Source organism: Schistocerca cancellata, chromosome 4 (genome assembly GCF_023864275.1).
Source record: "Schistocerca cancellata isolate TAMUIC-IGC-003103 chromosome 4, iqSchCanc2.1, whole genome shotgun sequence".
NCBI lineage: Eukaryota > Metazoa > Arthropoda > Insecta > Orthoptera > Acrididae > Schistocerca > Schistocerca cancellata.
In genome coordinates, this window is record NC_064629.1 from 287,046,159 (window position 1) to 287,068,105 (window position 21,947).

Here is a 21,947-nt window from a genome sequence, read left to right on the forward strand (position 1 = left end):
TCCGCCTCGCCTTCCGTATCCGCCTCCCATCCCCCATGCGGATCCTCTATGATCTCATTCCTTTCCCCCATCTGCTCCTATTCCTCGAACATATCCGCATCCTCTACACCTCCCGCCGTCTTGAACCCCCTCACCCCCTGGTTGCTCCTCTCCTCTCCCATCCCCGCCCCCTGCCACGTCTTCACCGTTGTGTCCCCCCTACCCTCCATCTCTACACCCTCCATCTCCTTTCCCAAGGTGGCTTCCGTCAACTCCCCCTCCCGGACGATGCCCTCTCTCCCTCCATTTATCCTTCCTATCAACTCTGATCCTCACTCCCCCTCATTTCATCTGTCCTTTCCCTGGGCTCCCTCTTCCCCCCCTTCCGTCCTGTTTTCTCCCCACTAAACTTCTCCCTACCTCCCTTCTCCCCCCCCCCTCAAGTCCTTTTGTATTCCCCTCCTCTGCCTACCCCACTCCCTGTCGCGTCTGCCCCCCACCCCTCTTATGGGTCCTCATCCTCCATCAGCTCCTTTCCCGGTTTCCCCCTTCGCTTTTACTCCTTTGCCCCCTTTTTTGTTTTCCCATCTTCTGTCCAGTTTCCCCCCACCTGCTCTCGACTGTGGTATGTCACATTTGCCAACTTTTTAGTGCAGTGTTCCAGTGACTATTCAGTGTTGTTTGTCCTCGTGTTGCGAACAGAAACCATGCTGTCGCTAGGTGTGAATTTTATGTCTTTTGCGAACAGAATCCAGACTGTCGCCGTGTTTTTTAATTGTCTGTCTATTGTTTTCCCTGTCTGCTTCGTATGTATTTTATTAGCATCATCATCCCTCTGTTGTTTGTTTTAAGTTCCACGATTTCTTTTCGCCATGTTACTCTTTAAGTCTCCGATTTTATCGCCTGTTTTTCATTATTTATTCTCTTGAACTTTCTCACAAAATCTGTAGGCTGAAGAGCGGCATACTACGCTGCTGCCAGCCCGCCCCCTTCGGGGGGAATTGAAATTCAATAAAGAAAAAAAAAAAAAAAAAAGAGAGAGAGAGAGAACCAGATGCGCCAGGAGTCGCAGCATGTTGACGTTACCTGAAAAAGCGCTTTTAGTGAAGCTGTATTATCAGAATGGGGAATGTGCTAGTTCAGCGTTACGATCCTATCACCATAGGAAGGATAAAGGTCCGTTGACAAATGCAGCTGTGGCGAGAATGATTTCGAAGTTCGAAGCCACGGGTTGTTTAGACGATAGACCCCGTAGTGGCCGACCGAGCACAAGGCGTAATGCTACTGAGACAGTTCAGGAAGAAATGGAGACTGTAGCTGGTTCGTCTATGCACGGCGCTCGTGCAGTCGCACGTCGCACTGGCATTCCATACACTACTGTTTGGTTGGCACTTAGGCGTACCTTCCGATGCTATCCATAGAAGATCCATCGGCATCATGAACTATTACCTGGCGATTTAGTGAAGCGGACGGCATTTGCGGTGTGGGCGTTTCAAAAGATGGCGGACGATGACGATTGGTTGAGTAACATGTTGTGGACCGACGAAGCTCATTTCACGCTCCGAGGGTCTGTCAACGCCCACAACTGCAGAATTCAGGCTACCCAAAATCCTAGAACTGTCGTGGAAACTCCATTGCACGACGAGAAAGTCACAGTATGGGTTGGATTTACCACATCTACCATTATCGGGCCTTTTTTCTTTGAGGAAATGAGTGATTCTGGTTTTGTAACTGTTACTGTGATGGGTGAGAGGTACACCGATATGTTACAGAATCGCATCATCCCCAGCCTGGCTGATAAACAACTGCTGGAACGTACGATGTTTATGCAGGATGGTGCTCCACCCCATAATGCTAGATGCGTGAAAGATCTCTTGCATGCATTGTTTGGTGATGATCATGTGCTCAGCTGCCACTTTCGTCATGCTTGGCCTCTCAGGTCCCCAGACCTCAGTCCGTGCGATTATTGGCTTTGGGGTTACCTGAAGTCGCAAGTGTATCGTGATTGACCGATATCTCTAGGGATGCTGAAAGACAACATCCGATGCCAATGCCTCACCATAACTCCGGACATGCTTTACAGTGCTGTTCACAACATTATTCCTCGACTACAGCTATTGTTGAGGAATGATGGTGGGCATATTGAGCATTTCCTGTAAAGAACATCGTCTTTGGCTTGTCTTACCTTGTTATGCTAATTATTGCTATTCTGATCAGATGAAGCATCATCAGTCGGAAATTTTTTGAACTTTTGTATTTTTTTGGTTCTAATAAAACCCCATGTCATTCCAAGCATGTGTGTCAATTTGTACCTCTCTATCTACATTATTCCGTGATTTATTCAGTTTTCAAATTTATACTGACTTTTTGATCACCCAGTATTTGTTATTATAACTGTGTACTACTACACATTTACCACAATGATAGTTTTGTTCAGTTGGCAAACATCTTTTGAGTAATAAGAGACAGACAACTGGTAAGTTTCATGAGCTGTGCACAACATCCATAAGTCACTTAGGGCAGCCACATGGCCTATGGCACCTTGCCACGGTCTGTGCGGCTTCCCCATCAGAGGTTCAAGTCCTCCCTCGGTGACAGTTGTGTGTGTTGTCCTACGTGTAAGTTAGTTTAAGTTAGATCAGGTAGTGTGTAAGCCTAGGGACCAATGTCCTCAGCAGTTTGGTCCCATAGAAACTCACCACAAATTTCCAAAAATTTTTAGGTCAACCGCTATTGATCCAAAGGTGTCCCGTAACTGAACAGAACTGGTTATTATTGTGATAAAGAGTGACAATAGACTGTAATAAAGACATTATAACATTAGTCTGATAACATCGCATCTATGTGACATGCCAGATGATTCCATTCACTGTAGAGACAGAAATGCTTTTTCTCTTGCTCAACATCTATCTTCAATTTGATTGCTCATGAATGTAAAACACCTCTCATAAGTAGGAGGGCTTCTCGCCTTTTGGAAACTAGGAGAAATATACTGGACAAATGGGTCCAGCTGTAAGGTGTGCTAAGATTATTCAGTTGGTGAAATCTGTCTTCAAGTTCCATGTGTGAAGGAAGAGCAGAAGTAACTAATCCTTCATTCAGAATAGAAAATAGCACTAAAATAAAAGTTGTATTAAATATTTTTCAGGCTGATTTTGATTTATTTTCAACCAAAGGAAAATTTAATCTCTACCCTGTCTAAGGCAAGGTGGAAATATTATTGGGCGGATATACAGTATGAGTTGCATTCTTCACTAATCCTCATCCAAAAAGAGTGCTGTAGTTGTTGTATTCATCCATAGATCACTTTTACAAGGATCTTGGATGATGTAGATGCACTTTTTTAGTCAAATGCAATAAAAGCAAAATTTAATTAACCACACATATAAATCCTGGATGAGTTAAAATGTCATTTTGATAGAGAAAAATTCTAAATCTACAACATAATAATACCTTTATAGGTTTGTTTTACTTCTGAGACAAAATAACACAAAATAGAATTTTTAACTCTTCTTACCAAAGAGTAAAATTGTAGATGAAGCTGTTTTCTTCTGAAATCTTCCTTTTCTTCCCCATTTTGTCTTAAGAATATTAAATTTATCATACACATCACAGTAAATGCTTACATCATAAAAATTTAAACAAATGGGTTTGTGTCAGTTGGAGTCAGTCCTAATATAGGCACTTTTGGTGATCAAAAACAAAACTAAGAAACACTGAAGACCTATAAAATACATCTTTTTTTAAAAAGTATTAGCCAAAAATAAAATTGTAATGTGTCAGGAAATTTGATTGTCAATCACACATTGAGAGCTGTAGATGGCTTCACACAATCAGTGCAATCACCCTATGTAAATTAATTAATAGCTCGCAATCAGTTGTTAACAACCACAAGATAACATGCAAAAAGACAGAGTAATAACAAAAATTGATTTAAAATCTCGGAATTCCCTTTTTAAGTGTTCCTCAGGTGTATTCACATAGTAATGTCATATTCATGCTGCTTTCATTTCCACTTCCTTGAGATCAGCGTTCATTAGTCAGTTTTTTGTGTTACAGTTATTCTTGACATACTATTAAAAGTACCTTTCTTTATTTACTTTAAAGCATTAAGCAAAATGGATATGAGAGTGCATGAGTTGCGAAACAGTCAGACATTCACAGTAAAATTTTCACATGGCAAGAAATGAGGTTCTCTATATGCAACAAAAAAAGTAAGGAAGAGTAAGTTTTAGTAATAGTTGTGCCCTCTCAAAGGATCCTGACATTCACCTTCTCTATGCAAAGCTGACAGTGTTTATGCACATATACTGTGGCTAAGATGATCAAGGCTTTGCATATCAAGAGGTATTATGCCTTGTTACAACAAGAGGAATATATTGACTTTTTAAAGAATACTTATCTGATGAAAGTGGCTCAGTTTTTAGTGAGAGGTCCAGGTCTGATTTTCAAATTATGATATGAAATACTGACTTTATCTAATGTAATGTTGTATTGTCCCAATTTTCAAACTCATTTCCATACACGTTTTACTGTCTGGATAAATAATTTGTAAATTTTTTTTGTTTCAAACTTTTAATAGTTACTGCATTTTGACAACTGCCTCAACACCAACTGCCAGCCTGGCCATGTTCTGGCCCCTATACAAAAATGTGATGATCCATTGTGACATGTTTGCTATCAGTAGTAATACATGTCTAAAGTTATAATGAATAATTATATATTCACAAAAATTTAAATGTAACAATAAATTGTACAGTAACTATTTGGCATTGCTTGTTTTGTTAAGCAATTCCATTTTTATGCAAAATTTCATAAAGCTTCCATATTTCATACAAAAGCTGTGTAACATGAGTAAATTACCATCTTTCTAGATTTGAAATTATTGTTTTAACAGACTGGAAATAAGTGTACATGAAATTCCAAATTGTAATGCAAGTTAAAAAGCATACCAACTTTGTTATCCAAATATTGTCTGATAACATAATAGTTGATCCACTGTGTTGAGTAATATGCCAAAAACTGTGTATGACATATATAAAATCTATGGCTGTTTCATTACACTCTGTATTTGTTACTTAGTTTAAAATATAATGGTTGTTTATTAAGTCAAGAAAGAGTAGGGATGTGGATAACTAAACAAAGAGGATGCTATCTGAGTTGTACACTTACTTTGCTTTTTAGTACCCAGAGTTCAAAGTTTTTCAGCCCAAAATAGGACTACATGATACATCCAATGCTTCCTTGCTTACCTGCCGCAATTCATTCAGGACACATTTATTGGACAGTTAAGACAAGTCAGAAGATGTTCCCTATCCTGATATTTATCACAATCACATCTGTTATCATATCCATTTGTAAGGCCCCATTTGATCAGGTTTGCCTCCACTGATTTAGTGGAGATAAAACTGATTAAGTTAACGTCATTACTAAAATTTGGTACCCTCTTTTGAGATTACTAATTGTACATCATCTTTGGCATAATATAGTTGATTTTTAATTTTACTCTCCCATTTACGAGGCTATATTGAGTTAATCTAATTGAAGTTTTCCGTGTTGAATTATACAAAACAACATAATCTTCACATTAAAAGTGAATTGGATAAGATCCATTGATATGTACTTCTTTTCTTCCTAATTCAATGCTTTACATACCTTTACTAGAATACATTAAATAGTGTTAGTAATATCGAGCAACCTTGCACAAGCCTGTTTCAGTAACCTAGTTAACTGGTTGAAATACTGCTTTTGAATTCAAGGGGAATGTGCAAGATCCCCTCGCTTCTAAACTGGTGGTGTTATTACTCAGCTTAGCCGCGAGTCTGTAGAGGGTGGTGTATGAGACGTACAGTATAACTGGTCAGCATTTCCACCCGGAATTTGCGAGTGTAAGTTCGACCTTCCTTGATCCGCCTTGGTGGGTCATGTTGTTGGATTTCCTCCTACCTGTCCACAGTGCAGCTCTCGTGAATGTCGTCCCGTGCAGATTCTACATTGGCGCATTGGATGTCTCTGTCGGTGGAAGCTAATTATCTGAAATTGCTGTCGATCAACTTTGGGGTATCTATTTACTCGAAATTAACATTCAGAATGCCGTAATATCACTTTCATTCCTATTAGATCAATAATGGAACACTCATGTCACAAACTACTCATAACCGAGAGCATGGCTACCATCACACAAGACAGGAAGAGCTCTTAACACTGACTGCCGACTTTGGCGCGCAGTCTGTATCTCTTACTAGTTTTGTCTTAGTTCGTGGATTTCCGATCAAGTTTGTACTTACTAAGATATGCATTTGTTAATGAACGGGTGTGAATTTTAATGAGGCAAAATTATGATAAATAGTTTTAAACATCGAGAGGCTCCTCCTAGTATTCATGTTGTCATAAATGACTTTAATTATTAAATATAAATAAACAAAATTGGTGATTTTGGCACCAAGATGGCGGTACTTCCTGTCATGGATATTTCCCATGCTGACACTTATTGCTACAGTCCAGCGCTGAGCCCCATCCCACTACGTGCGACATATGGTCGCTTTGTCACCTAGCCAGCCAGCATGGGAAATGCTCTCTGACTCATGGCTGTCTATGGACTACAGCACTTCCTAACTATCGTGAATACATCAATAAGAGACAATGTGATCTTACACCTCTTAAACAGAAAAACATGCCTGAAATTTAAGAAATGTGCTATGAGCAAAACATAGGAATGCTCATCCAAATATGAATGACTGTTATCCATTTGAAATATCATGTTATGAAGTAAATTCCAACCATCTGAAATTCCAAAATATTTTTGGACAACAGTACAACAGCATACCATCTTTCCTGTCACAACTAAGCTGAAAAATGTTACCAGTCACCACAAAGATATGGTGGAGATGAGCAGTTGATATTTCATTTTTAAAACAAAATGGTATTAAAAATATTCATGATGTTTCCCAAACTTCAGCAGAACTTGTGATACACTTAACTCTTAAGTACTATGGGCCATCCCTCAAATTGCTATGATTTTTTTGTGTCAAGATATTTCACATACCCTTATGAAGTGAAATGGACTCTTCTGTGTACTTTCCTACTGAGTGGCTAGTTACACATTCCAGGAAACTTGCATTGTTACTGAACTGTGTTTCTTATTTTTTTGGTCTTCAGAGGTTACACAGGTGTAGCATAGTGTTTGTGCATTGTGTTTTTGTTGAATGTTACTGTTTCCCCATGATGAGATGAGCCAGACCTTCTATGCTATGTGTTTTCTGTGATACTGATGTGGATGTTCATGAACAACTTGGTGAATTCTTAAATGGAGTCTCCAGTGACAGCTACAATGACCCTGATTTCATGACTTTTAGTGACCATGGCTCCTCTTCAGAACAGGAAACTGAAAGTGAAGAAAATGTAATAGCTGATGGCAGTGGAGAAACTTTCTTCTTTGGTAAGAACAGATGTTTTTAAGGGAGGAAACAGCATCCACTGATTAATGGAAGAACAAGACAATGCAATATCATCTTCCATCTGCTGGAATGTTACAGATTGTGAAAAGTCTTGGAGAAAACCCTAATGTTTTGGAAGTATGGAATTTGCTGTTTATCTAAGACAGTCTAGACAAAATAAATTCCATGTTCAAATGTGGAAATATCTGAGCTTAAAGCACAGTATGCTAATGCTCACTTCTCTTATCTTCAGAACATTTATGTCATTGAACTGATGGCACTAATTTGACTAATAATGTGTTCAAATCCAGAAACAATTTGCTTCATAGCCTGTTTTCAGCTAATGGAACAAGCAAAGATGTTTTCAGGTGCATTGTTAGTAAAGAGATTTTTTGTCTTTGTTGTCTGCATTGTGCTCACAACACAGGTGATCAGGAGGAAAGAAAGAAAGTAGACAAGTCAGCAGCAGTTTCACAAATCTTTCTGTGTTTCATTGAAAATGGTCAACATCGCTAATCTGTAGCTGCAATAGTGAGTAGCGATGAATTGCCTGTGCCTTTCTGTGGAAGGTGAGGATTTAGAATGTATATGCCAAACAAACCAGCAAAATATTGCTTGATAATACAGTGCTTGACCGATGCATGAACAAATTGCTTGTATGATACATACATTTCTTCCAGAAAAGGCAGCAATAATCACATTCTTTCAGACAGTGAGAAAGGACACAGTCTTCTCATACAGGCTGTTCTTTGGTTGGTGAAACTTATTAATAGCATGTAACATGCAGAGAAATATTACAGGTGACAGCTGATATCCATCAGCAGAGCTAGTCAATGAACTTTTTTAAAAAAAGAAAAAGAGAAAGAAGAAACTCCATATACATCAGTGCACTGAAAAGAAACAAAAAGGGGATTTCACAGTAATTTCTAATCAGGATGAATTGAGGTATGAAGGCACTTGTTTGCAGTTTTACTGGTGTCCAGAGTTGCATCTCTTCGATGCACCATTCAGTATAACACAACAAAGGGCAGTGTTGAGTGTCCCGACCAAATGTGTGCAACTTATTCATCAAGCCACCAAAGAAGATGACCATTCTTCACTTAAAACTTCTGGGCTGACAGGCCGTGGTCAATGTGTAAAACTCTCCCCTGATGTTTCATCTCCAAATGTGGGAGACATCCTCTGAGGTAAGAGATCAGCCCGATGGTATCACTATGTTGATGACACTTTTGGAGTATGGACCCGCAGAGTAGAGGAGATGGATGCCTTCCTGACACATATAAACAGCATTAATCCGAAATTCCAATTTACTATGGAGATGGACAGTAATGGGCAACAGAATTTTCTGGATGTGTCTGTGACTAAACAACGGGATGCAATGTTGGGCCATAAGGTGTATAGAAAGGCAACACATACTGATGGTTATCTGCATAAAGATTCACACCACCACCCTAGACAAAAAAAGAGGTGTAATAAAAACCTTGGTAGACAGGGCATACAAAATTTGTGAACCTGTTTATTTAAAAGATGAGACTGAACATCTATGGTCAACTTTCGTGAAGAATGGCTTTTCTAACAAGGAGATAGATCAAGCAATTCACTCTAGGCAGAGAATGAGGAGCAACAACATACAACAGCCACCCAACAGCAAGGTTTTTCTTCTGTTCATTAGTAAGTTCACAGATCACATTGGGAAAGTGTTAAGCAAGTATGGGGTGGAAACTATTTTCAAACCCACCAGGAAAATAAAAGAATATTTAAGATCAGCAAAAGATGCACAACAGCCATTGGCTACACTGGGAATATATAAAATTCTGTGTAGTTGTGGAGAGGTTTGTATTGGTACCACAACGAGAAGTGTTAACACCCATCTGGTTGAATATGAGAGGAATTGCCGCCTGGGTCACATGGATAAATTGGCTATAGCAGAACATGTTTACCAGGAAGGTAATAGTGAAATAAAATTCTGCAAGACGAGTGTCATATCTAAAACCCTGCATTATTATGCGCACATGTATGTAGAGGCTATAGAGATTGATAAACACCATAATAATTTTAACAGGAAAGGGGAAGATGTTAAACTGGATATGATTTAGATGTCAGCATTGCACCAGTAGCATGACGATTGATTACTTTCAATCGAGAATGTTGGCATTACCAGAGACAGTCTCATAGCTGACGCCACGTGATGGGCAGTAGTGCCCCTTGCACTACCTATATAATCAGCGCTTCCTAGTTTTCTTTGCAGTTCACCACTTTACCTCAGAGGATGTCTCCTGCAGTCGGAGACGAGACATCAGGGGAGAGCTCTATACATCAACCATGGCCTATCAGCCCGGAAGTTTTAAGTGAAGACAATATTGGCCATGAAAGCCTACACTGTGTGATCAAGATGACCATTGGCCATTTTCTTATTGCTTGTTGTGCAAATTCTTATCTGTTGCACCAAGCCTATAAAAAGGCAAAAGTAATAACAAAATTGATCATCATGAAGACCGGCTAAAGACCTTGTTGAGCCTCACATGAAGCATAGACTTTCTACTGGATGCTTGCCATGAGAGTTAAGTAACACTGTCAGAAGAATACTAGACATACAAGATGAGCCTCAAAAACAGAAATAATTGGTTGAAAAATGGGAAACATATACCTTTTACCCTCTTCATTTGCAAAGAAAAACAAGATATCTGTGTCAACAGTGATATGTTCCAGTTTGTTTGGAATGTTCTAGTAGAGTCTGCTTGAAATGCATGCATGGGGAAAGAGATTAAAATATACTTTAGGGCTTCATAAGAAAAGAGATAATTACTTTCTACATCACTGTTTAAAAGTAAGTTGTGACGAAGTTTAACCATTCACAGGATTATGGAATGCCATAGTCACTCTATGCTGAAATGATGAGTCACAAATCCAAAGTTGATTTCAAATACAATTTCTTGTAATTGAAAGTGTTTTTCTTATAGTTAGCTTATGGATCTGTGACATTATTTCCCTGATGACAATCTATGAATGAGTAGATTTATTGTAGTAATATATAAAATAAAAAAAAATATTGACACTTTTGCTGTGTTTTAGTTGTCCTAGTGTCTTAAATCCTATAGTGTTTAAAATAATTCAGATTTCCATGCCTTCTGATTTCAAAATGTGTAATGAACAGCGAAAAGTCATAAGAATATATATTCATCAAGACAATGGTTTTATGCATAAAAAGAAAAAGGCAATCTGAGAGGCTGCTCCATAGTAACCTATTGCAATCAATGTCCACAGTACTTGGGGGTTAATTGATTCCAAAACCTCATGCCATGACCTGTATCTGTTCTCTCTAATAATACACTTTCCTGTGCAGTTTTCTGAATTTGGATCTCTCTTGGGAATTTATCCATTGTGATCCATCCAGTCTTGGACATTGCATCAGTGTTCAAAAATCAACTAGGTGGCTCTACACAATCATTTTCACCCTGCTAAGCATCCATTTTTGTGGATTCTTCTCAGGGATAGCTCTATCTGCTATATGGATCCACCTCGGGAAATTGTCACTTGAATGTAGGTCATCATTAGTTTCCTACTGAGTGAAGAGAGCAGAAACACTGGTCAATAATGGAAAATTACCAGTATAGTCATAGTTGTTGGTAGTGATCCATCACTCTTTTATGCTTATACATAACATCTTTAGGGAGTAACATTGATGTGGATTTGGGCATATGGAATGTGTCTTTTCTTGGTTTTCTTGGGAATATAATTAGGAGACATACCCTAGGCATGGAATCAGTTCAGCAAGATAAAGCTATGTGGACCATTGAAATACCATGTTTAGCTGAATGGAGGATCTGGCTGCAAACTCAGTAAGAATACTATTATGAAACAATATTGTTATTCTAATTATCTTTGCTGTATTTGTATTTTTATGGGATGCTAGAGGTATAGGGTATGAGCACAAGAGCTGGCTTGGTAAGTCACAGGCATCGTGGGCATGTTTGTCACTATTAGAGAGTGATATGCATGTATCTCTTTTACAGGGAAGGTTCCCAGCAACTATAGCTGTCCTGCTCTTTGCAGATGAAAAATACCTACCTGCTTTGGTCCACAGTTTTAGTCCACTCAGTTTCAAAACACTAATACATTTTGAATTTCAGGACCATGGATATATAAAACACACACACACACACACACACACACACACACACACACACACACACACACACACACACACAATAATAAGCAAAGAACACACTCTATTTATTCTCACAGAACCTGTCGCACAGTAACAGATCAATTGAAATATACATTCAGTGTCTCCTTTCTCCTTTTCCAGACATTTTGAAAGTGCAAACAAGAACTTCTTGAAAGTTGTATTACCAACAACAATAATTTTTGCTTGGAGCTAGAATAGTGTCAAATACTGCAGTAATTAGATGTATGTTTTCCCTACAAGTTGCGTTCAAGGCTTTCTGATGCTTGGTCACATTAGTCAGAAATACGAGATGTAAAATCTGGAAAAAAATAAGACACATCTCCATATCACAGTTGAGTTCTTCCAGGAAAGATGTGAACTGCTGATGCTACAAACAGTGTGCTCTGAGTATATAGGCTTTACAACTACAGTCATGATGCCATTTATCTTAGCACATTTTGCTAGCAGATTAATGTGATGTAGAACAAAGTGTACTGCTGGTATTTTTTGACAGATAGCATCTTCTTTTAGCTTTTTTCTCACCAAAGCAATGACATCAGACTTATGAGAAATCAATGCAGGGACTTCATCTGTGGAGCTTGATGAAAGTTTTTTCCAATAAACATCATGCTTGTCGATCATGTTTTCTAAGCAAATACAAATGTCATCGGTCATAGTTGTGTTTCGCAATGCATGACATTACAAGCAGCTAGTCCTCTAGGAATTGTGTGAGTGCTGAATATTTGCTTGGGCAGTTTGTGGCCAGCAAGTTGCCTTGATGTGGCTGGGCTATATGAGTCAGGCTCAGTGCTGGGCAGAACGGCTAAGTAATCATGACAAGTGGTAAGTGCAGGCCAGGTGCAATGAAAATAAGAAGTCACTTTCATTATTAAACAAATTAATAAATAATTATAAACAATTTACTGAATAATAAACAGAAATGTGTATAAACAAAGATTACTCCACTTGAACACACTTCATTTAGACTAGCATGAAAGTCCCAGTCCTATTAATTACTATGTTTATTTAACTACAGTTCAATTTTGTATTGTATTTAAAGTTGATATTTTGACTAGTGTCAACTGGAGCATCAATTTATGTAAAGTTGGTGTTTTGACTAGTTAGGCTGTAGTGTCAGGTGTGACAAATAAACCTCTTAAATTTAGTTATTATTACAAGATTTGGATTTAAACATCTTCTTATGAGGTCACAAATTGACCAAGAATATTTATCATGCATTTTAACATGTGTAATGTAAGTTTTAAGTGCAACTTTATCAAATAGTGGTCATGTTGTAAGACAATGTATTGAATAACGTAGTTAGGTGATCGAGACTTTAAATAAGCATGTAGAGCAGAGTTGCAGGTCTTATGTCAAATTCTCTTCAGCTTTGTGTGGTGTTGTATCTGGTTGGGCAGTCACAGTGCCACTGGGGATTCAGGCTAAGTTAGTGGGACTTTGGATATTTGGTGAGCATGAGTTAAGACATAGAAATGTTAAGACATAGAAATATTCCAGGATTTTGAATTCAGATAAGGCTTAGAAATTTCAAGGCAGTTTTCAGTGATTGATTATTTGCATTGACACACGCTTCTTTATGATTTAACTGTTTCCAAGCAGCTGTGAGCTTTGGTGATTTTGCTGAATCAGAATAATTTTATTTAATTGTGTGATGAACTTTTAATGTTCTGCTACTGGTTCTTTGTGAAATAATGTGCAGCATTATGCATTTATTCTGCATTTGCTACTGCCTGTAAATGCTTTGAATTCACTATGTAACTAGATTTTACTTTGCTGTTATTATTAATTTCATTTATCAGTTTTGTGTGAGGTCACCATTCACATATATTTGCATGCTATATGGTCAAAAGTCTAAACAACTCATTGTAGACAACATCATTGTATTATGGGATTGTTTTCAAATATTTACCCTACATTTTACTTATTTATTTACTGATTATTTTTTGTTTTGCATAATTATTGTTGATATTAGTACAGGGGCATTAGGATTACTTAGTACTTCGCTTTTGACTTAAAATCAATGGCGTACAACCAAGCCATACTGAAATATTAGGTTGTACATTGCCCACAGTGAGCTATTTTCCAGTCACTATTGAGTTGTGTCTAATAGTGCCAAATAGCCAGTCAAGTTCCAATTGACACAAATCAAGATGTCCTCCATCATGCTGAACTCAGCATTAGCACCCTTCAAAACCACAGCATTTTGAGCAATATCAGTTGCATCAGTGTTTTCATCCAAAGCCAAAGAGAAGAGAAAAGGATCTTTATTATTTCCTCAACTCCCCTGTAAAATACTTTCATTGAAAGAGGAAATGGTTTGAAAAGTGGAATGTCTGCTGGGCTTAAAATTGTTGTTCAGTCACAAAACATTATTTCACAAATTCGTCGTTGCTGAAAGGACACAATGCTTTCACTGCTTTAATAGCTGTCTGGTAACTTAGTTTCATTACACCATCATTATGCATCATATGATTTTCTCTCTGTAAGTACAGGGTGATTATAATTGAAGTTAATCTTTCAAATTGCTGTAGAAATAATATCACTGGTCAGAACGATGTCAAATTACAATGCAATATTATTGGAGAAGGGAGAAAACATGTGACAGAAGAAAAATAAATAGTTACAAAATGTAGCAATAGATAGTGCTGTAAGCATCATAATTTAATAATGGTCGACTACGAATGTCAAATAAATCTTACAACAATGCCTAAGGTGTATATCTGATGTTAAACAAACTATACTATTCAGTGTGCATGGGTGTACAGATGTGATACTGTTAGTTACATAAGCCTATCCACCACAGCAAGGTTTAATCACATTGTATGGGAAAAATCAGTTTTTAACTGTCCTGAGGCCAAAAACCACATAAAAAGCATCAATCACATTGGTTTTTAATTGTCCTGAGGCCAAAAACCACATCAATCAAAATCAAGTCAGATTATTAATTTCCATGTGACTGGTGCAAAACATATTCAATATGCTGTCCACCATTTTCTGCAACAAGTGGAAATCAAGAAACAGCATGTTCCTCAACTGATTGAAGTGTTTCCAGGGTCATGTTCAGAATGTGTTGCGCAATGTGTGCCTTCAATGCAGCTAAGTTTGCAATCAGAACACTGAACACAACATCTTTCAGGTAGCCCCACAGCCAGAAGTCACATGGACTAAGATCAGGTGATCAGGACGGCCAGGCTGTAGGGAAATGGCGGCTGATAATTCTAGCATTTCCAAAATGGAGCTTCAGCAGCTGCTTAACTGGATTTTTAATGTGTGGAGGTGCATCATCTTGCACAAAAATGATTCCATCCACACAACCATGTTGTTGGGGAACTTGAATGACATGGTTGCACAAAAGACATTCATAGCGCTTACCAGTGATGGTACAGGTAACAGGACCAGAAGCATCTGTCTCTTTGAAAAAATATGGCCCTATGATAATTGATACTCTAAACCCAAACCACAAAGTGATCTTTTCAGGATGAAATGGTGCTGGTTGATTTGCATGTGGATTTTCCATTGCCCATATTCGACAATCCTGTGTATTGACATATCCTGTCAGATGGAAGTGGGCTTGATCTGTCCACAAAATCTTCCACTGTCAATCATTGTCCACTTCCATGTGAGCAAGAAATTCTAAAGCAAAGGTCTCTCTTGCTGGTAGGTCAACAGGAAGCAACTTGTACACATGGGTAATTTTGAATGGATAGCAAAGAAGGATGTTTTGTAGGATTTTACGTACCATGCTCACTGGTATGTCCAGTGTTCGGGGAATTCTCCTTGCACTACATGTTTGCACACAACCACTTGTCTCCAACTGCATTGCTGTGACCACTGCCTCTACTGATGTCAAATCAATTCATTTCCTCCCTCTACCAGGTTGCACACCAAAAGTACCCATCTTTTTGAATTTCCGGATCAATTTTTCCAGACCCACGGCAGTCATCGGACCAACGCCTTTAGTCAAACCCTTCAGTGTCCAGAACTTCTGCAATGTGGCGTTTGCACAGTCATCCTTATTGTAATACAGCTGTACAAGCAGAGTGTGATCCTGCATTGAGACATCACAGCGAACGTAACAGACGTGTAAAGAGGAAAAGTCGTGTACCCGGCGTGTTTATATTAAGTTCAATGGGTCGTGTGCATGACAGTTGTTTTCATTTACAAATTCTGACACATACAATGCCATCTATTGATGAATTTTCACATTATTTTTTTTCTACCATATGTTTTCCCCCTTCCCCGATGATATTTTGTTGCAATTTGATGTCATTCTGACCAGTGGTGTTATTTCTACAGCGTTTTGAAAGTTTAGCTTTAATTATAATCACCCTGTATGTTACAAGGTGGAGGTAAAACTGAGGCAAAATGACATAATGCTGAATCAACAGCAGTAATAATTTCAATAAATTACATATAAGGAGGTACCCATAAGAAACTGAATTACTTTTTTGTGGGCAGAGTTTTTTTAGTACCCCGTTCTTCCACTGGAAGTACATAGAGTGAACATTCCACAGTCAGTAAGCCAAGTGCTGTCACTGAAGAAGGTCAGGACTAATTTTGGCAGAGTTTATAGTGAAAACTGTTTTATGTGATTGTTGTTTTTGAAATGGTTGATTTTCATGAACAGCATGCACTAGTGAAATTCTGATTTTTGCTTGGAAAAAGTGGAACAGAAACTCTTGAAATGTTTAAAACAATGTACAAGGATGATGCTATGAGGAAACCTCAAGTATTTGAGTGGTTTTCAAGTTTCAAAAATGGTGAAATATGAACTGATGACAAACCTCATTCTGGTTGTCCTTCCACAGTCTGTACACTTTAAAATGTTGAAAACATTGGTGCAGTTATCAACAAAGATTGATGATGGACCACTGAAGAACTTGTGGAGCTGTCGGGAGTGACTTGGGGTTCAGTGCAATAAAGTGTGATGGAAGATCTGGATATGGAAAGGGTGGCAGCCAAATTTGTACCACAACTGTTGACTGCCAGGTTATAAAACATGTTGCTATGCTTACATGTTTCTCCAGTGTCAGAGTGTTAACCAAGCTTTCTACTTGGAAGTTTTGAAAAGATTGTGCAACAGTGTGTGATGGAAGCAGCCTGATTTGGGCAGTCAGATGACTGGTTTTTTCCATCATGACAATGTCTCTGCTCACACAGCCCTGTCTGTATTACAGTTCTTCATCAAAAATGTTCCCATGCAACTTTTTTTTTTATTTCCTAGAATGAAAAGAGACATGAAAGAAAAGTATTTTGCTGATATTGCTGACATGAAGAAAAAAAGGATGGTGGTGCTGTCAGGAATCACAAAAGATGAATTTAAACATTGTTTTGAAAAATTGAACTAAGGCTTAGACAAGTGCCTTAGTGCAAGTGGAGAGTACTTTGAAGGGAATTGAAGATTTGTGTTTAAAATGCTTAAAATGTGAATTAATAAGTTCAAAAAAATAAGTTGGGTTTCTTTTGGGTAACACCTCACATACCTGCATGAGTACTAACTTATGTCTTTGTAGGCTGTCTTAGCCCGTGGGCTGATGCATAAGAAATCATTAGATTTTGAAATTTAGAATCTCAACTCCTCTTGAACCATTTTCTTCTCAATAGTTCCATCTTGTTACCATAAATGAGACCTCAATCTAGACAATGCTATAACACAAAAGCAACAGATCACATTGCCACAGATGAAACAAGCAGTGCAAGCATGGGTAAAGGAGTGAAGGAGGAACTCCAGACAGCCAGGTGTGGTGGAGGGTGAGCCTCAAGCAAGCAATGCAAGCCTAAGCAAGCACCTGTGCTCTCAGTCTCACATTTCCCCAGCACTGATTTACACGATTCTAGAAAACAAAGTGCGACATAAAAAATAATGGTGATAGAATGTGCAAGTAATCCAAGACTAAGCAAGCACCTGTGCTCCAAGTCTCACATTTGCCCAGCACTGATCTATATGATTCTAGGAAACAAAGTGAGATTTAAAAAATATTGAGGATAGAATGTGATAGTTAGAGATCAGAAAGTAATATTTACACTCATATTTTGTGCATAAAAACTGATGATTTTATTACAGCACTGTATAAAAGTTACATTTTTGAAAGCATAAATATTTATTGTCTTTGTATTCCTTTTTTTCCAGTTTCCAGACAACAATAACATGAACAACAGAAACATTGCAAGATCAGATGAGTGTGGCACAATAAATGAATTAAACAATGAGCTGAGAAAGCTAAACCTCATACCAAGGGTACAGTCTTCAAGAGGTCAAAGAGATTGTAATGAAAATGAATTAGTCTTATCTCCTTCAAAAAAAATATTAAACACAAGAAAAGAAAGTAATGACACATTGAAGGCTTCAAGAAGAAGATGGAATCTAGATCTGAAACTGTGGCATCGATTGAATCAGCATCAAAATTTGACCAGTTTTCGGCATAATTCAAAACTTTTTCAAACATGGGTGCCAAATGATGAACTTGACATTGTATCCAGTTCATGTTATGATCGCAGTGAGCATCACTTTTCAGATATAGGTGAAATATCTTTACAACCTGAAATACTAGAACAGAAGACATGGTATGGAATGATCAAATCTATACTTTTTAAGAAAAGATATGTTCACTGAAAACAGAGCAGCTAAAATAAACTGTATTTGTGAGTGAATACATTTAGTAATGTGCATGGTGGTTCAACATTCAGTGCCAATCTCTTAAATAGTGTAAAAGAAAGAGATTTTCTCTTATGCTGCAACTATACACTGTACCCCAGACACTAAACATTAGAAACACATTTCAATTTCTTCCATATGTAGGGAAGTACAACATAATTCTAATACTAGAAGCTTCACTACTCCACATCTAACAAAATAAACATTGGTAACTATCCTGGAAGGTTCTATACATCAATACTGTTAAGAGATGGTGTCATGAGGCATGCTGCAAAACCAGAAAATCCTAAATGTTGTATCAGACATAGACAGTTTGTACTAAGCTGTCTCATCTTTCTCGGTAATATCATATTTGAAATTTCTGCAGCACTAAAACCACCAGGCTTGGGACACAAATGATATGTCTTTCACCTCTACAAAGTTTGGTAAAACTTTGATATTGGTATTGATTTTTGAATCACCCTTGACTAAATATACTTGCAATTTAGTACTTACATGATATATGTAGTACTTTTAATTATCTCAGAAATTATGTACAATGTAGACAGATGTGAGAAACTGATTTATGTTCACACATTAAAAATTTCTTTCTTAATATTGTACATAATTTCCTGTCACTGTAAAAAAAAGCACAGTATACGAATAATCATGATAAATTTACCAGTGCATTTAGAATAATATAATAAAAAAAGTGATGAAAGCTGGTGCTTAGTTGAAACTGTTAGGGAACTTACTAAAGTATTTTTTAAATCATGCTTCATCTATTAACAACTGTTTATGCTAAACTTTTGACAATTTTCTTGAAGTAACATATGATGGAATAACTAATGAAGGATAGACAATAAAATAATTGCAATACATTAACATTGATAAATTAAATAGTTACAAATTATGATATTTCTCATTCAGTGGCAGAAATAGAATAAACAAACAGAGACCAAGCTACTACTTATGAGAATACCTAAAATCAAGCTTGTCTTAGTCACCACGGATAATTGCATTCATAAAAGTGTTTGGAGAGAAACAGTTGATTTGTTAAACATGTATTTAAACCATTTGGAGATATTTTTTAGTTTCTCTTGTTTTAAGATGTTATGTTGGCTTCATTTTTCATTTTAAAAATTACTTTTTGATAAGTAATTGACAATAACTTAATGTATAATTCATTGCTAAACGTTTTGGATGCTGTACTTGAACTAAAGGTTGGTCCTTGGTTACTATCTTCCGTACCAAACTAAATTACTCAAACATTACAGTCTCAGCTACCTCTACTCTCATTATTTTGTTGAATATTATCGAAGAAAGGGTACACTGTACCATGAGGTGAGAAGCCCTTAACTCAGGTCTACCTTCATTTTGCATTAATTACATTCACATCAGTCTTTTTTTCCAAAAGTGGCCTATCATGCCAGTTAGGAATTAAATATTCTGAGGAGATGCAAAATCATTTGAAAATCAACTAGCAGTCAAAATTGCTAGCTCTGTTCATAAGTGAGAAGTAGACAAAGCAGAAGCAATCTTGTTCATATCATCCATAAATATACACTTTTAATTTATTGCATGACTTTAAAAACCAGCTACATATTTAATTATGTTTAGCAGGTCATTACATTTTACAGCATTTCACATTGCCTGCTTTCCCATACCTTCATTCTTTTTCATATTTCAGCAGTGATGGTTGTGAGACATTTGTGGAATGGCACCAAGCAAGTCCACAAACTGTCATTCTTAAAAGACTGAGGGAACGATGTGTTAAATGTTAATTGATTTCAAATTTGTGTACAATTTGGCTACTAAATAACATGAAGAAGATATGACAGAACCAGAAAGTTCATATCTGTTTTATGACACACAAAATTATGAAGAACCACTTATTATTATTTGAAATCTGCACAAAACATAAATTGCATCATGAATAGTGGCACCTCACATATAATAGTCAACATTTGAATATTATCTCACTGCTTATAAAGGCATTCCACAGTGGTTCCAGCTTTACTTCTCTGGTGTAATTCATCAGTAAAGGAAAAAAAAATATTACTACAGTTTGCAATTCCTGATCAAAATAAATTAGAGGTGGTTCAATTTCACTTTGCCACTAAAAATTAAACAGAGGTATCAGAAACTGATGGAAAGTTTATTTCCCCCTTTTTATTATATTTATATCTACTGTAATTTGATGGAAGCCTGCAGTCATTAACAGAAAAAAGTTGATTATTTCAAAAACTCTATGCAGAACATGTGTGTCCTTTCAAAGTAGTCTAGTGCTTACTTCAAAAAACTGCTAAGCAATATTCTATCATGGAACATCATTCCTTCTTTGTACGAGAAACCACATAGACAAATAACCACTTTTTCATTGCCATATTCAGAGTTAATACAGATTCTTATATCAGTATGTCACAGTGCTTTCTGGATACTGAACATCATTATTACAGTGAAACTTTCCTACTTACATTAGTGTCCACAAATTCTTTATTTAATATTTGTTATAACTTGTGGTTCACGCAAATTACCACCTATCTGTATCACTGCTTGTCTGTGTGCTGTTTGACTACTGTTCATAGATAATCAATAAACTGTAGTGACTGAAGAATCTGTATCTATGAAGATACGGTGTATTACGGTAGGATAGTTGGAAATATTGTGATATCCTATCATTAATGGTGCTGTGAAATCAAATAAAAGTGAAGAATGTTTTCTCCAGAATAATAACTATCTCATGTAAGATATAATATTGAAGATGAATTGTTTGTGTAGCATTCCTGTACCAAATTAGATGGTGACAATAAATTTTGATTTTTTTTCCATTGCACATGGCAATAATAAAATTACCATAACATTAGTTCCTAATTTTCCTTAATTTGCTTGATGAATAATCTTCTTTGCTTTTGTCACTCTTCAGGATTGAAAGAGGTGTTTTGTTGCTCAAAATAAAACCATGACCATAGTTATTGGTAAACCATGATGAACTATCAGTTGGTAGTTATAAAAACAATAAAGTTTCTGAAAATCAGCATGCTTTCTGCAGTAAAAACTGGTTTCCATGGTTTTTCATATCTGGAAAAAGCTCCACAACTTGGAAACAGAGAGAAAATGTTCACATCTTCAGCAAATGGTGTGGTATGAAATAATAGGCAAAGCAGGAAGATCAAAAATAAGAGAAACGAAGACTCATCATTGGCATCTTGCTTCATTAGTAGACTTGTTGAATAGAATCAATGATACAGGATATCTATACAGGCAAGAAAATGAAATAAAAACTACCACTTGTTGTTCTCACATTGAAACCGTACTACTTGGGTCCATCTGATAACTGCCACACAATACCACGACAATCATCATTTGCACGTACCGGTACTAGGCTTCTCTCCAGTATTACATTGTATCCCTCAGTTCTAAACTACATGTAAGTTACTATCCACAAACATTTACTACAGTATGGAAAATTGTATTATTTTTTTTTTTTTTTTTTTTTTTTTTTTTTTTTTTTTTTTTTTTTTTTTTTTTTTTTTTGTGGGGAGGCTTGCATGCCTCAGCGATACAGATGGCTGTACCGCAGGTGCAACCACAATGGAGGGGTATCTGTTGAGAGGCCAGACAAACATGTGGTTCCTGAAGAGGGGCAGCAGCCTTTTCAGTAGTTGCAGCGGCAACAGTCTGGATGATTGACTGATCTGGCCTTGAA

At 37.1% G+C, this 21,947-nt stretch overlaps 1 long non-coding RNA gene across 1 annotated transcript in view; it reads left to right on the forward strand.

Moving 5' to 3' along the window:
• The window catches only part of LOC126183643 (uncharacterized), a 52,223-nt gene extending 31,149 nt beyond the window's left edge, over positions 1-21,074 (forward strand). The window contains exon 2 of the long non-coding RNA XR_007536785.1: positions 17,735-21,074. This is a non-coding gene — a long non-coding RNA (uncharacterized LOC126183643). The remainder of the gene's footprint in view (positions 1-17,734) is intronic.
• Positions 21,075-21,947: the final 873 nt, after the last annotated feature.